Source organism: Typopeltis vanoorti, chromosome 12 (genome assembly GCF_054136105.1).
Source record: "Typopeltis vanoorti isolate ZY-2024b chromosome 12, IOZ_Tvanoo_1.0, whole genome shotgun sequence".
NCBI lineage: Eukaryota > Metazoa > Arthropoda > Arachnida > Uropygi > Thelyphonidae > Typopeltis > Typopeltis vanoorti.
This window is the reverse complement of record NC_143560.1, coordinates 128,445,081-128,460,236: the sequence shown is the minus strand read 5'-3', so window position 1 is coordinate 128,460,236 and position 15,156 is coordinate 128,445,081. Positions and strand designations below refer to the sequence as shown.

At 34.8% G+C, this 15,156-nt stretch overlaps 1 protein-coding gene across 4 annotated transcripts in view; it reads right to left on the bottom strand.

Moving 5' to 3' along the window:
- The window catches only part of LOC150101220 (uncharacterized), a 530,669-nt gene that overhangs the window by 240,734 nt on the left and 274,779 nt on the right, over window positions 1-15,156 (bottom strand). The window lies entirely within an intron of this gene.

The following is a 15,156-nucleotide window of genomic DNA, read 5'->3' as shown; positions in this document are numbered from 1 at the left end:
CCCTCTCTAATATCATTTATGTGTGTTAAACAAGAGTGGCCCAAGTATAGACCCTCTGATTTGCCTTTAGTCACTCTCCTCCTCAGACTACATTCCCAATACAGCACTTTCTTATACTTATCAGTTACTCTCCAATCCCTGTTACAAGTTTATTTTAAAAACCTATCCTTCTGAGTTTATATGACAACCCCAACATGAAATGATATTTAAAGGCCTTTTCAAAATCCAGAAAAATCACAATACAGTTGACCCTTGAACAATGTGTGTGTGTGTGGGGGGGGTGATCCCCCGGGCCATTTGAAAATCTGCATATAACTTTTGACTCACCAAAAACTGTACTAATAGCCTACTGCTGACCGGAAGCCTTACCAATAACAAACAATCAATTATCACATTTTGTATGTAATATGTATTATATACTGCATTCTTACAATAAAGTAATCTAGAGAAAGAAAATTTTATTAAGAAAATCATAAAGAAAAGAAAATACATTTACAGTACTTACTGTAAATGTATAAGATAATTAATATTGTCTTATATGATACAAAACTCTGTAGATGTTTTATGCATTACTAACACTAGACATCACAAATGAAAAGATAATGTGAAAAAGAAATTTATATTTATTTACAGGCATAACGATTCATGCATTGATAATGAAGCAGCAGCAATATGATTGCTTTATGGTATCCTAGTGCAATAGATATGATTGCTTCACAGTAGCCTAGCCTATACACTAACGAATGAATCATTCGTTAGTGTATAGAAATTAACATTTACAAAAATGAACTGCAAATGGCACCATGTATGATCTGCAAGTGTTTGTGTGCTTAAGTTTTGATAAATCTTAACTTTTATAATATATCTGCATATATTTTATGGTAGTAAATGATAAAATCAACTAGTATCTAGATATATTTTATGAATTTATGACATATTTAACTCTTAATTTTTTCGATATTACTAGGCTACGCCAGTTTGTGAGTTTTTCAAATTATCGCAAATCTTAAAAAAATTTTCCACTATATTTATTGAAAAAAATCTGTGTCTAAGTGGACCCCTCACAGTTCAACCTCATATTGTTCAAGGGTCAGCTGTATATCCATTTCCCTTATGCAACTCTGCTGTCACTGTTATAGAACATTAGTAGATTTGCCAAAGCCAAACATATCTTTAATAGAACCATGCCATCCTCTAAACAGGATATTTGTGCATCTACCTGTCTTCAGATACAATTCCTAACCAGTCTTTCAAATACTTGGATACTACACAAATGATATTAAAAGTCTATAATTTACTGCATCAACCACAGCTTCAGTCTTGCATATCTGAATTACTTTGTTCTTCTATTCCTTAGGTATCAATCATGCATATACTGTGACGAGTTGAACAATCAGATCAGGGGCAATACTGTTTTGCACATTTCTTCAGATAGGATATTGGCACAGGTGTTTGCACATGTATGTCAATATCCCATCCAGTCTAATCACTATATTTGACTCAAGCTCTTGTAACAGCATTAATGAGTAACTTATATACCTCTATTCCCTTATCTAAATTATCGTATCTAGTTTTACACCAGCATTCGGGGGGGGGGGGGGGGGCTAATGAGTCTGTTGGAAACAACATTAAATTAATCATTAACATCATCATAACAATCAATTATGCCTTACTAAAGTGATCACTTGATGAAATGATTATGGATGTAAATTATTTTTTTAAATGTAAATAAAGTAAATCAAAAAATAAATTATTTAAAATAAAACACATTGTGATGAGCATCTCATAGCATCACAGTAAATACACAAAAAGAACAAACAGTTATATGAATCAAGAACAGAATGACAGCATGTGTTACAGCAGTTTCCCAAATTGTGTCGGCAGAACACCAGTATTCTGCAGAAAGTGAATAAGTTTTCTGTGATGTCAGTGACCAAGCAGTGTATTTTTAAATGTGGAAGTAATTCGGGAAAGAGAATACCGTTGTTTATGACTGGTCATAAAAATTGCCTGCAAGCCGATTACAATAATGGGCGGCGTATCCTCCATTCTCAAAACTGAACAAAATAACATCTGTGTTGCAAATGTCAGTGACCAAGCTGCTTTTAAACATGGAAATACTCATGAATTATCGTTAATTTTCACACATCGAAATGTTTCAACATTTGGGAATGGGAATACTGCTGTTTATGACCGGTCATAAAAATTGGCTGCAAGCTGATTACAACAATGGGCAGCATATCCTCTGTTCTCAAAACTGAATGAAATAATATCTGTTTTGCAAATATTAGTGACCAATCAGCAAGTATAAAGAAAATTTTTCCACTGAAATTGAAGATCAAGGTAGTCTGTATCCAGTTCTCAAATCTAGTAATACCGAATATTTTATTTGCAAGTTCATATTGTAGGGTGAAAGTGCTCGTTTCAAAACCATAGTGCCATGATTTTTTTAAAAGTAATAGCTAGTAATAAACTAGCAAAACAATATCTGTCATATCTCTTCTTGAATTCATTTACAGACGAAGAGCTCACAACTAAGTCAGGCAATGAATTCCACTCGTTCACCACCCTCCAGGCAAAAAACCTTGTTCTGACACCTTTGTTAACCACACTCTTCTTTAATTTCCAGAGATGACCTCTTGTTCTTCCATCACTATCACACAGCTGAAACATTTCCCCTGCATCAATCCTATAAAAACCTTTCAGCAATTTAAATGTTTCTATCATATCCCCTCTTCTTCACCTATCAACCAATCTCTGCAATCCACAAGCTCTCAATCTATCAATGCAGGGGGAATTTTTTTATATCACTCACCAACTTGGTCACTCTTCTCAATCTCTTGGAGTACCTCTCCACAGCCTCCTCATCTCTAAGGAATCCACGTGACCAGACCTGAGCACAGTAATCCAAATGTGGAAGTATCAATGCTTTATAAAGGGGAATAATAACCTCAATCTCTGGATGTCAGTGTGTTTCTCAACAACCAAGCATCCTATGTGCAATATTGGACACCTTAGCAATGTGTCCTCTGAACTTCATCTCCCTATCTACCAATACCCCTAAGTCCCTAGCCTCATCAATCCCTTGGAGTACCTTTCCATCAATGTAGTACACAGCTGGTAATCTTTTAATCCCAAAATGCACGACGTTACACTTTTCCACATTGAACTGACATCCATTATCTTTTGCCCATTTTACCAGCTTATTTAAATCATCCTGCAAACTTTCAACATCAGCTTGATTTTTTATTGCGCTACACAACTTTGCATCATCAGCAAACAACTGAATATCTCCCTTTAAGCCATTTCCTATATCATTTATATACAAATTAAACAACATTGGCCCAAGCACAGAGCCCTGAGGTACACCACTGGTCACCTGCCTCATTCTGGACTCGGCTCCTCCATACACCACCTTATGGTATCTCTCCCTGAGCCATTCTCCTATCCATATCACCAATTTAATATCCATTCCCATCTGCTCCAATTTGCGTAACAGTGTTCCATGGGGTATCCTGTCAAAAGCCTTAACAAAATCCAGAAGAACCACTGTGTAGCCTGTACCTTTGTCCAATTCAGATGTTATTCTATTATGAATAGTTACTAGATTGCTAAGGCAGGATCTACCTTTAACAAAACAGTGTTGGCCTCTATAGAGTATCATATCCTAATCCACCCATTCTTGAATTTTGTCTTTAACCAACTTTTCCAATACTTTTACCACTACTCCTGAGATGGTGATTGGTCTGTAATTAACTACCGCAGTTTTAGAGCCACCCTTATGCAAAGGAACCACTTTGCCTAACTTCCACTCCCTAGGGAACATACCAGAGTTCAAACTTAAATTAAATATCCAAGTAAGAGGGGTTGACAATTCATTTGCACATTCACGCAACACCCGAGCTGATATTCCATCTAAGCTTACAGCAGTGTTTGCGTTTAAATTTTGCAATATATTTAATACCTCTGATTCTTTAGCTTCAATTCTCACATTAGGTATTGCTACAGGTATAGAGATATCCTCACTTGGGTGATAGACTTTTGAAAAGTGATCACTCAGTAACTCGATTATTACATCTGATTTTGTCCCCTCACTACCATCATCACCCACTAAAGTTATCCTTCCGAAGTCATTCTTCCTCTTACTTGCCACATAGTGGAAAAACTCTTTGGGATTACCCTTGATCTCTTTGGCTAAGGTCTTCTCATAATCTGATTTAGCTTTTCTTACTATGCTGGTAACCTTCCTAGCTTGAGCCTTGTACTGCTCACGGGTGTACTGATCACCTTTCTCCTTGTAAAATCTCCATAACATTTTCTTTTTTTGCAGATCAAGCTTGATACTACTGCTCATCCATCTAACGCCTACCTTGTTTGACCTCCTGACCATGGGGACACAATCTGATATTGCTTTCCTCAGATACCTGCTGATTTTATCCCATGCACTGCTAACATCTTTCCCTTGCAATATGTTCTGCCATGGGATGGCTGCAAGCTCACTCCGAAGCTTGTTATAATTGCCTAACCTGTAGTTCCATATATACCCCTTCTTAACAGAAAAATCCACAGATTTTGCAACCTCCCAAGTCAATACCACATGATCGCTTTCACCAATTGGAGGTAACGAGGACACCTTACTTATGCATATAACCTCTGAACCAATAACTTGGAGTAATCACTGACTTTGGCTACAATAGATAATGATTAAGTTTTTAAGTTAATATAATGATATATTAATTATCAGTAACAGAGTTTTCATAGGAGACCTGACTGACCTTTTAGCAATAAAAATAGATGGCTGAATACCAAAAAGAAAAACATTCATCATCACACATAAGAAACAAACACTTTATACACACATATATTGTAGGTTGATTTAGTTATTCACTCTTTTTACACTTATATTCAAGGCTGATGATTCAACTATGTGTGAACAATGCAACATGCATCTCACTATTAGCCATGCTCTAGTCGAGTGCCAGAGATGGCACACAAAGGACTGAAATTTTTACTAATCTAATCAAGCCACATACACTCAGGCAGATCTCAGACTGACAAACTGCATGAAGTTTTGACTTTTTACAAAGAATTAATTTATACAACAATTTAATTATAAATTCTACTTATGTGTAGATACTAGATTGCTTAATTTTTTAAAATTTGCTTTGTATATGTAACATAATTTACTGATTGATCTCTATTGCTATTACTTTGTGTACTGCTATAACCTTTGGTTTTGGTGTAACCTTTGGTGTCCTTGTGGCAATATACAACTACCCAATATACACTTTAGATCAATCTTTTTAATTGTATGTGTACTCTATATGCATTTCCTGCAAATATTATAATTTGTTAAATTTATTTTATTTTTATCCACTACATTCTTTAAAAAAAAACAAAAAAAAACTGGCTCTGTACTTGTGCTTCTTTACACATGGGTTTGTTCATTGCTACATAAATGACAATGTTTACAGTGTCCCATGAGTTCAGGTAAGCATGCAACTGACCAGAAAGCAGTAGAACAGAAGTACTCTCTTATGTCATTCTGTTCTTGTTTCATGTAACTGTCCTTTCTTTTTGTGTATTCATTCTAATGTGATGAGATACTCTTCCCAAAATAAGTGTCATCACCATCATGCTTTCAGGGATTTAGGTCCAGAGGCCTGGTATGGTCTCATTCAATCGTTTCCTCAGTTGTTCCTGACTTCTATACCTCCAAATGGGTGGTATGTATCAAAGTATTTTTTTGGGAGTTCAAAGGAGACGGATGAAAAATATATGATCCTCTCAAGAAGGATCACCTAGCCTCTCCTCTCAAGTCCAATCCTCATATCCATGTTGTGAATCCTGGAACCTGAGCAGTCAAGTGGAAGACATTACTAACTAGTAATCTAACCTCAGTGGGAAGCTTGCTCAGGTATAAAGGGGAGAAGGGAGATTTAGGACAAGTTCAGAGATCATAAAGTTGGCAGCCCACCACTTACTAGGGCTGTAGATGGCCAGTAACCATCCAAGCTGAATTTTTTTGTCTTGCTCCAAACTCTCAGAATAGAAGAAACTGACCTGTCACTCTGGAAATGTATTTTATATTAAATACTTTATTTTTATTTATGTAAATATGTGCACAGTCAGTTAATTATGTCTATGAATTGCATTAGTGTTAATAATCAAAGCGATCAGGGGTCACTTAAGGGTAAAAATCATATAACATCACCTTTAAGGAATGCAGAGAATCGACTAGCACTTCTGCCCAAGTGTCCAATCCTCACTTGCATGTGGTTTGTCCCATTAGTATCTACTGGATACTAAACAAACGAGGATGGGCTGGCAATTTGGGACTTAGCCAACCAAACTATATTACTCTCTATTGGCTTAAACCACAGATATATACTATCTACCAATAACTGTTGAAACATTTTAGGCAATTTACAATTGATACCAGCAGGCAAACCCTAATATCGGGTATGTCCATCTTTGGCTTTGATCACCTCCTGCACCCTTTGAGGGAGGCTTTCCACCAATGTGTGACAGACACCAGGTGGAATTTGTCTCCATTCCTCCATCAAAGTGGCACTGAGTTCAGCAACAGACCAACAATGTAATGCTCTGGATCTCAATCGGATATCCAATTCGTTCCACAGGCATCGATGGGGTTGAAGTCAGGACTCTGCACAGGCAAGGGCAGTTGTTTAACACCCATCTCTTTATACCATTCTATAACAGCTGCAACTTTGTAGCATGGGGCATTGTCACTGTGATAGTAACACAGGTACGGTCCATAAAATCTCCACAGTGTAGGCAGCACCTGATTATCCAGAATATCAAGTTACTGAACTGTCTTCATGGAACCATGGACAACAACCAGTGCTCCCACTCCAAACAAGCTAAATGATGCACCCCACACTATTACTTTTCCACCACCAAATTTTACTGTGGGTGCAACACATTGTGCTAAGTGTTCACCAGGTTGCAGACACACCAAACTCTACCATCAGACTAGAAACAGGTGAACCTTGATTCATTGCTCCAGAGGACCATTTTCTACTTGTCAATTGTCGTTTACATGCTCTTCGCACCAGGCCAGATGAGTCACCTTGTGATGTTTGGCTTATGTGCCACTGCTCTTCCATGGAGACCCAGTAAATAGAGTTCTTTTCATACAGTATTAGTGCTCATCAAGGTTATGTGGGTAGAATATGTACCAACCATATTCTTGGGATTTTTAGACCACTATTATTGTTAAGATTCGGGTAGTCGATAAAAATTTCACAGGCCTCTTTAAATTTGCACTCATACCATGTTTTGGTGTGATGTAAGACAGTTGCCCTTCCAGTCAATTCTATGTCGAGTATTCAGGGTATGATCAGAAATGCCAGATTTACCATAGTTATTAAATTTAATGTGCCATTTATGGTCCTTTTTTTGCATAGGAATTGCACCCTGTTTCATCTATATAGGACAAATTACAGATGCAATGAATATGGTATATTCCAGGGTAGGCCAGTGAAGGTAGTGGATACTTGGATGAGTTGAATAAGTTCTTTAATTTTGCAGGAGGTTTAGAGGTGGCGTTAAGGTTGCATTCAGCAGTATTTTGTTTATTTTATTTGATTTCGTCACCAACTCTGCTCTATTAAAAGTATCAATATGAAGGTGTTCTCTGATGTTATAAATGGGATAAAAGCTTTGATATAGCATTTATGTGTTTTATTTAACTAGAGATCAGGCCAGTAGCATAACAGTAGATCATGTGTGTGTGTAGCAGATGATAACCTTAGTATGAAGATGTCAAGAAATTAAAGTAATTATTCCTAACATGGTCGCAGCCTCCAGAATTTACCAAAATGGATGCTGATCACCATGTAACATTAAAGAAAATGAAAGTTATCTATGGTCTCTAGTCTTTGATTAAGTACTTTATTTCTAACATAACTCTCATATACATAACTTAAAACTGGTTGAACATTATCTTGTATACTGCTAGTTTCATGTTTTGGATAATTTCTCTCTTATCCAATATACAATAAATTGATTCAACTAGCTTCCCACATACCAGCTTTGCTTATTCTATTGGCTATTTCCAAATTTAATTTGTCATCATCATTAAAATTATGCCTAAACAGATAAAATATTTTACTTGTTCTAGATACATCCAGTGCAAATCTCTAGGGTTTTCTAAATTGCATAACATCAGTAATAAATTTGTCATGAAAATCAGCATTAAAAATATCAAAACTATTAAAATAGGCAGGAACATAGACAACTTCAGCTAGGTTCTACACTGAGAATGCAGCTGAAATTGTCTATGTTCCTGCCTATTTTAATATTTTTGGTATTTTTATTGCTGATTTTCATGACAAATTTGTTACTGATGTTATGCAATTTAGAAAACCTTGGAGATTTGCACTGAATGTGCTTAGGAGTACACCATCTTCATAAAGTTTGATATCTCTGATTTAATATCAGTTTTAATGTCACTTTCTTTCATAATGTGACTCACATGGATGATGAATAAGCGTGGAGATAACATACATCCTTGTCTTACCCGATTTTGCATCAAATCATCTCCTGTATTTTGTTCAATTCTAAATGTTGACTTACAACTTAAATGTAAGTCAACATTTAGAATTGAACTATATAATTGTAATGTTGTGAAAAGCTTTCTTCTGGGGCATGTTGTATGCCTTCTCCAAATATACAAAACTTGAGTACAGAGAGGGCAGATAGTTCATGCAGAGAATTTCAGTGACAAAAGATAAGTTCTTTTTTGGAAGTATTTAGTGATAATTAAGTCATCCTTTTGCATCATTATATTTATGAACATTTGTTTGATTAATTGTAAGGGTAATGAGCTTAATTTTCTGATTTTGAAAGATTTAATATTTGTTTTCTTGTACACTGTACATATAGGAAAGAAGCGTGACCTGTATGGTAAGGAAGGCTAAAGGTAATTATAAGAGAAAGCTAGCCGATGAGGCCATAAAAAATCCTAAAGAGATCTTTTGCTATGCAGCAAGAAAAAGGAGGAATGACTATGGAAGGATGACATTAGAAAGTGCTGATGGTGGGGAGGTAACAACCAAACCAAGTTTGAATTACTGAGTAAGCATTTTGCAGGGATGTCCATCTAGGTGGTGACACTGCAATGCCAGATGTGAAATTGACTGATAGGAGAACAGAGGTTGAAGAAATGGAGGTGTTTAAAATATTGAAGAACCTCAACATGAACACACCCACGGAATCAGATGGTGTATTACAAGAATATGTAAGGGAATTACCAGCTCCTCTGACCGAGCTCAGTACCTGGAAGTTGCCAATGGAGTGGAAAGAGGGCAAAATAGTCCCATTGCATAAAGGCGGCTCCAAGACAAAAGTAGCAAACTATAGGCTAATCAGCATCTCAGTACTGGTGGTTAGGTATTGGAGAAATTGGTGAAACACAGAATTCAGAACTAGGTGATTAGGAATATGATACTCTATAAGGGACAACATAGTTTTTTGAAGGATAGGTTTTGCCTTAGTAATTTGCTTACTTTTTACAATAAAGTGACAGTGGAGTTGGATAAGTAAAATGGCTAGCCCGTGATATTGCTAGATTTTGCAAAAGCATTCGACAAGATTCCACATAGATCTCTATTGTAAATGGGATGGATATGAATCTGGTTGATTTGGATTAGAGGGTGGCTGATGGAGATATCAAAGAGTGGTTTTATGGAGCAGTTGAATCCAGAAGGCAAGTGACAAGTGGGGTACCACAGGGCTCAGTACTTGGTCCTTTGTTGTTTAATCTGTATATATAATATAGGAAATTATTTGACAGGAAATATTCAGTTGTTTGCTGATGATCATAAACTGGGAAGAGCAATAGTAAATGAAGATGATGCAGAGATCCTGTAGGAAGAGAAACAGGCTAGAAGTATGGACAAAGGAAAATGGCTTCCAGTTTAACGTTGCCAAGTGTAAGAATGATGAACTTTGGGAGATCAGAAGCTGTGTACTATATTGATGGGACTGAATTGCAGGAAACTGATGAGGCCAGGGACTTGGGTGTGATTGTGGACAGAGAGTTGAAGTTTAGAGGGCATACTGCAAAAGTAACAAAAACAGCACCTGAGATAACGTGGCTGTTGAAGAACACATCAACAAGCAGGAACAGAGAGGTTATTGTTCCCCTATATGAGGCTTTAATAAGGCTAGATCTGGACTCCCAAATTCCATGGGGATGAAGAAGTTGTGGAAAGGATCCAGAGGCAAGTAAAAAAGATTATGGCAGGTCTGTGGAATGCTTTCTATGAGAATAGATTGATAGTCAGCAAGCTTCAAAAATTAATGAAAAAAAGAGGAGAAATGACAAAAGCATTTAAGTTATTAAAGGGGTTTTATAGGATTGACAATGAAGACTTTTTTCAGCAGGAAGGGAGTCACTAATGGAAATTGTGTAAGAGTGTGTGGTTAGCAAGGTGGTCAAGAACTAGATTTTTTTTATTGGAGGATGGTGAATAGGCTTCCAGAGGTGGTTATGAGTGCTTCATCAGTAAATGAGTTTAAGGAGAGGTATCAAGTGAAAAATGGCTAGTGTGTGAATAATGGATCTTCCATGATAAGTCTTCTGACTCCATGGAGATACCTGTATAATAATAATGGTAAGTACTTGCTGTATTTCTCTTCAGGACATGGACTCCTCATTGCTCATTCCATATTCTAATATAAAGATGTGCACAAACTCACTTGGAGAGAAGACACAAGAAATAAGAAAATCTTATTAACTATGTTATCATTAAAAGTAATATCCTCACATTGGTTCAGGATACAGGAGTATACAGTGAATATCAAATAGGAAGTAATAACAATTTAGCATTGAGCATGATAAAAATGAATAATTACATTGAAAAAAAAAATGTAACTGCTAAAAAAAAAGTCATCACACAGTTATTGGAGGTGAACTGTTGACTTGAATATACAAGTACTGAAGGGCAAAAATAAGTTTGAAAATAATAACCCAACTCTACAGAGTGCAGGGCAGACTGAAAAAAGAAAAAAAATAACAAAAAATAATTTTAAAAAACTGATTCAGTGGACTCAGGAAGTCAAAGAGATAGTTGGATAAGAGGAAAGTGTCAAAAGTTCCTAAGAATTAAATCAGTAGGTATCCTGAGAGAATGCAGAGAAAAATTTTAGTAAGTAATGTGTAAAGGTACTTAAGGTCATGGGAAGACTGTGGTAGGGCAAAATATTATGAAGGCTATTGGAAAAAACCTTAAAAATGGAAAAAAGAATAATGAAGAGGAATCAGATATGATAAAGGTAACATTAAAGTTGAAGATATTCTAGATTTCTGGAATAATTACTTTAATATAATAATTACTAATAACTACTAAAATAAGTGTGACAGAGCATTGGTAGAAAATATTCAAGAACAACGCACTAACGAGTACATATCAATAATTGAAAGACAAATTTTAAAATAGATGATATTTGACCTGAAATGCTCAAATAAAGGAGGTATAAAGCTTAAAACTCCATCTTTTGAATTATGCTATACTGCATAATTCAGGGGGATCAGGCCAGAAAATTGAATTCCAGATGACTGAAGCAGAGCTCTCATATTACCGGAAATAAAATTGAATGTGAGAATTTCAGAGGAATTTTCCTTCTGAGTGTTCCAGATATTATTTATTGAAGATACTTGAGCGTATGCTAAGAAAAATTGTGGAGAAGAACATGCTGGATCAATTCAGGTCAATTAGGAATTGTCAGGATGAGAATTTCACTTTTAGACAAATGGTTAAAAAAAATCTGTATTTAAGTTTTGTAGATCTGAAAAAGGCATATAAGATGTCAAGAGATAAGCTGTACACTTCAATTATATGGTGGAAATGGAACATCATACGGAGTCTATATTTAAGTTTGAAATGGGAAGTTAGTATTGAAGGAGGTGCAGGAAGAAGATGTAAACACTATCTTCACTCTTTGTCATCAATTATATGGATTCATTATGAAAGAAAAGTGTCATTAAATCAAATATCATAATTGTAGATGTTAATCTCAGCTCTTTACTTAATGCAGGTGATGGGTATATACTCTCATATATATCCAGTACAAGTTTTCAGGATTCTTTACCTAAACTGTGTAACTGCTGTGATAATGAAAAAAGACAAAGTATGAAAATAAGCAGACCATTTAAAACATCAATTTCATTTTTCAATGGAGAACCTACACAGCAAGTAAAATATTTCAGTTTCTTTGGCATAATTTTAAAAATAGAAAAAATAAATGTCAGCAACTCCAGAATAAGCAAGGGTGGTATAGTAGGGAATCAGTTGAATATGCTTATATGAAAAAGAATAAAAATTAGCCAAAATACTGAAGTAGCAGTATACAAGGCAGTGCTCCCACGAACTTCAGCTTTCAGATCAGAGAGTTGGGTTTGATATACAATGTACACGATAACACATACCACTATAACAAAATGATGCACTACAACAAACTATGGAAAACTAAGCTAGTAAGCTTAAAATAAAATTGGTTCTATGGGTAGAGCTAATGTTATTTTAAGCTTACTATTACAAACAGTAAAAGCTCAAACCTTCAAGATAGCAAACTGAATTTCCTGGCAAATGATTTCACAGTCAGCAGATGAAGGGAATGATGTGAAATCTTTTGATGATAGAACAGCATTTATGTACTGTAAGAACTGTACATTGACAACAGAAGACAAAGGACTGACAGGAACCAAGATAAAGAACACAAAATGACATACAAGAAAGTACAAATGCACACAATAATGAAGAAAGAACTAAAAGAGTATGAAATTATAAAAATGAATGTCTGAATTATGTTAGCTTAAATTAATGCATCTTTCCTCAAAGCTTCATAATTAACTATATATGTGCAAACTGATCCATTAAAATCAAAATTTCAAATAAAAAATAATCAAAAATTCTAAATTTGAATAGTTTATCTTATGGATAAAGAATCTTTCAAAACAAAATGGGCTGTTACCCACACAAACTGCACAACTTTTAAACTTTAAAATAAAGAACTACTGTATATTGGGCCAAATTTCTTCAATTTACAGTCCTAAGAGAACAGTATCAATTTATGCTTGCTATCCAACACTGCATCTCTGTCCAATTAGGAAAACAACTTGTTCACAACAGCTGTGCCAATGACTTTTGCCCTCCCCCTTAAGATGCCTAATGCAGTCTAATTAATGTTAATCACTTGTGTTTCCCCCTCCTCCCTTTGGAATTGGAGGTAATCAATTAGAAATTTGACTGACTGGAAATAATCCATGAAATTCAGGTAAATGACATTAAGCTAACAACACTTCAAAATTTAAACAATTGTGGATTTTCATTTAATAACTTTATACTCATCTGGTCTCTTATTATTATTTTTTTTATGTTCACTGTTTGCATTTTTCATGTTATTTTTTATGCTGTATGTATTGTTTTGGCAAAGGACTGTGCATTCTGTCATCAATGTTCTATTTTCTGTGATTCTGTTTATGTATATGGTTTCTGCCATACATAAACAATTTCCCAATATTTCATTTCATGAGAGCCTTAACCTATAACTATTTCTCTGGTCACTAGAGGTTTGCCATAGCGATCTATTGTAAAAAGATGATCAAAGACTGGACCAGAGATATGAAAGCCACGAGAAAAATTAAGAGAGTGAAAATATGTAATTTGTGGCAGACTCATTAAAATGAAGAAATCAGGATGGAATATGATGAGTTTAGGATATGTGAGGATAGTTAATATAAGGTTGTGATTAGTTAAACAGAATGAGAAAATCCAGAAAAACTGGTGTTTGATGCCAAGATGAAGTCCTACAGAAGACAAAGATCTCTAGGTGGATTGCTGTAGTTAAGGGCAAGGAATGCTTTTTTTTTTCTTCTTCAGAGAGTTTAAACACTGAGATAAGTTCATTTATTTATTTCTACAACATAAAGATGGTAGTCATTTTTGGTCTTAAGTATCAGGATATAAAAAAATTACAACCTCACCCATGATCCTCTTCCCTGACATACAAATGTAAATAAAAATAAACATTTAAATAACTTTATAAAATAACAGAATACCACAATAAACTACAGAACTTTGAATTCATTTGATCATTATTATTTGTGGGATATTTGAATATACATATATATCTTACAACTGTCCACTATTAATGAAAGAACAATTATTTAATAATTACTGACAAAACCGAATATAAAAATTTTTTTTTTTCCCCTTCCTATTATAAATTTCATCTCCTATCACAATTTAGCATACTGCTACATCATATATAAAGCAGTGATAGCCAGTGTTAAAAAATAATAAATAATTAAAATTTTAAAAAATAATGAAATTCAGAAGTCTATTGCACAGGAGGAGTTGTGTCATGGGAAGGTTAATTTTAGTGTCAGATACATCATGAAAATTATGGAAACAACTACTGTATTAGAGTAAAACTTTAGTTTAATATAAACCAAAATAAACACTCGACATTTTGACCTTCACATTAAGGGCATCATCTGGAGTATACACATATACAAAGAAACAAGCCGCACTACAATCTACATGGTATACTAAAGTTACTGGTCAACCGTTAAAACTATTGGCCTGACCTCTGGTGAAAAAAAACCTTACTACATCAAAGCTAGAATCCTGTTATTATTGTCTATTAGGTTACAAAATTAAATTAAGCTGATGAGCAACATGTTCACACACACACACAAAAATAATAAATAAAAAAAATAGAAATAAAATGTAAAAACAACAAACTGGTATGGATAATGGCCAATAAAAGCTGAAAAATTGCTTCGAGTCGTAAAGTAAGGGTTTGCTGGAAAACTAAGTGGGCTGAATGTGTGCCATCCAATTTGGACGGCACACAGGTCTGTGAAAAACATGGATGGCATAGGTTCATATAATAAACTAAATACCTCATCAACTTCTTATAAATTTTCCCACTAATTGCAATAACATATTTTTTAAAGATTGCTTTATTTCTCATCAGAACATGCTGAAAGTACAAGAAAACAAAATAAATATCTTTTCTTTGTTATGTTAGTAAAATTATTAGTAATGAAACAGCTCCTTAGAGCATGTTATATGAAGTTCAATATGCTCTCAGTATAGTATGTGAAAAAGCACTGTTGTG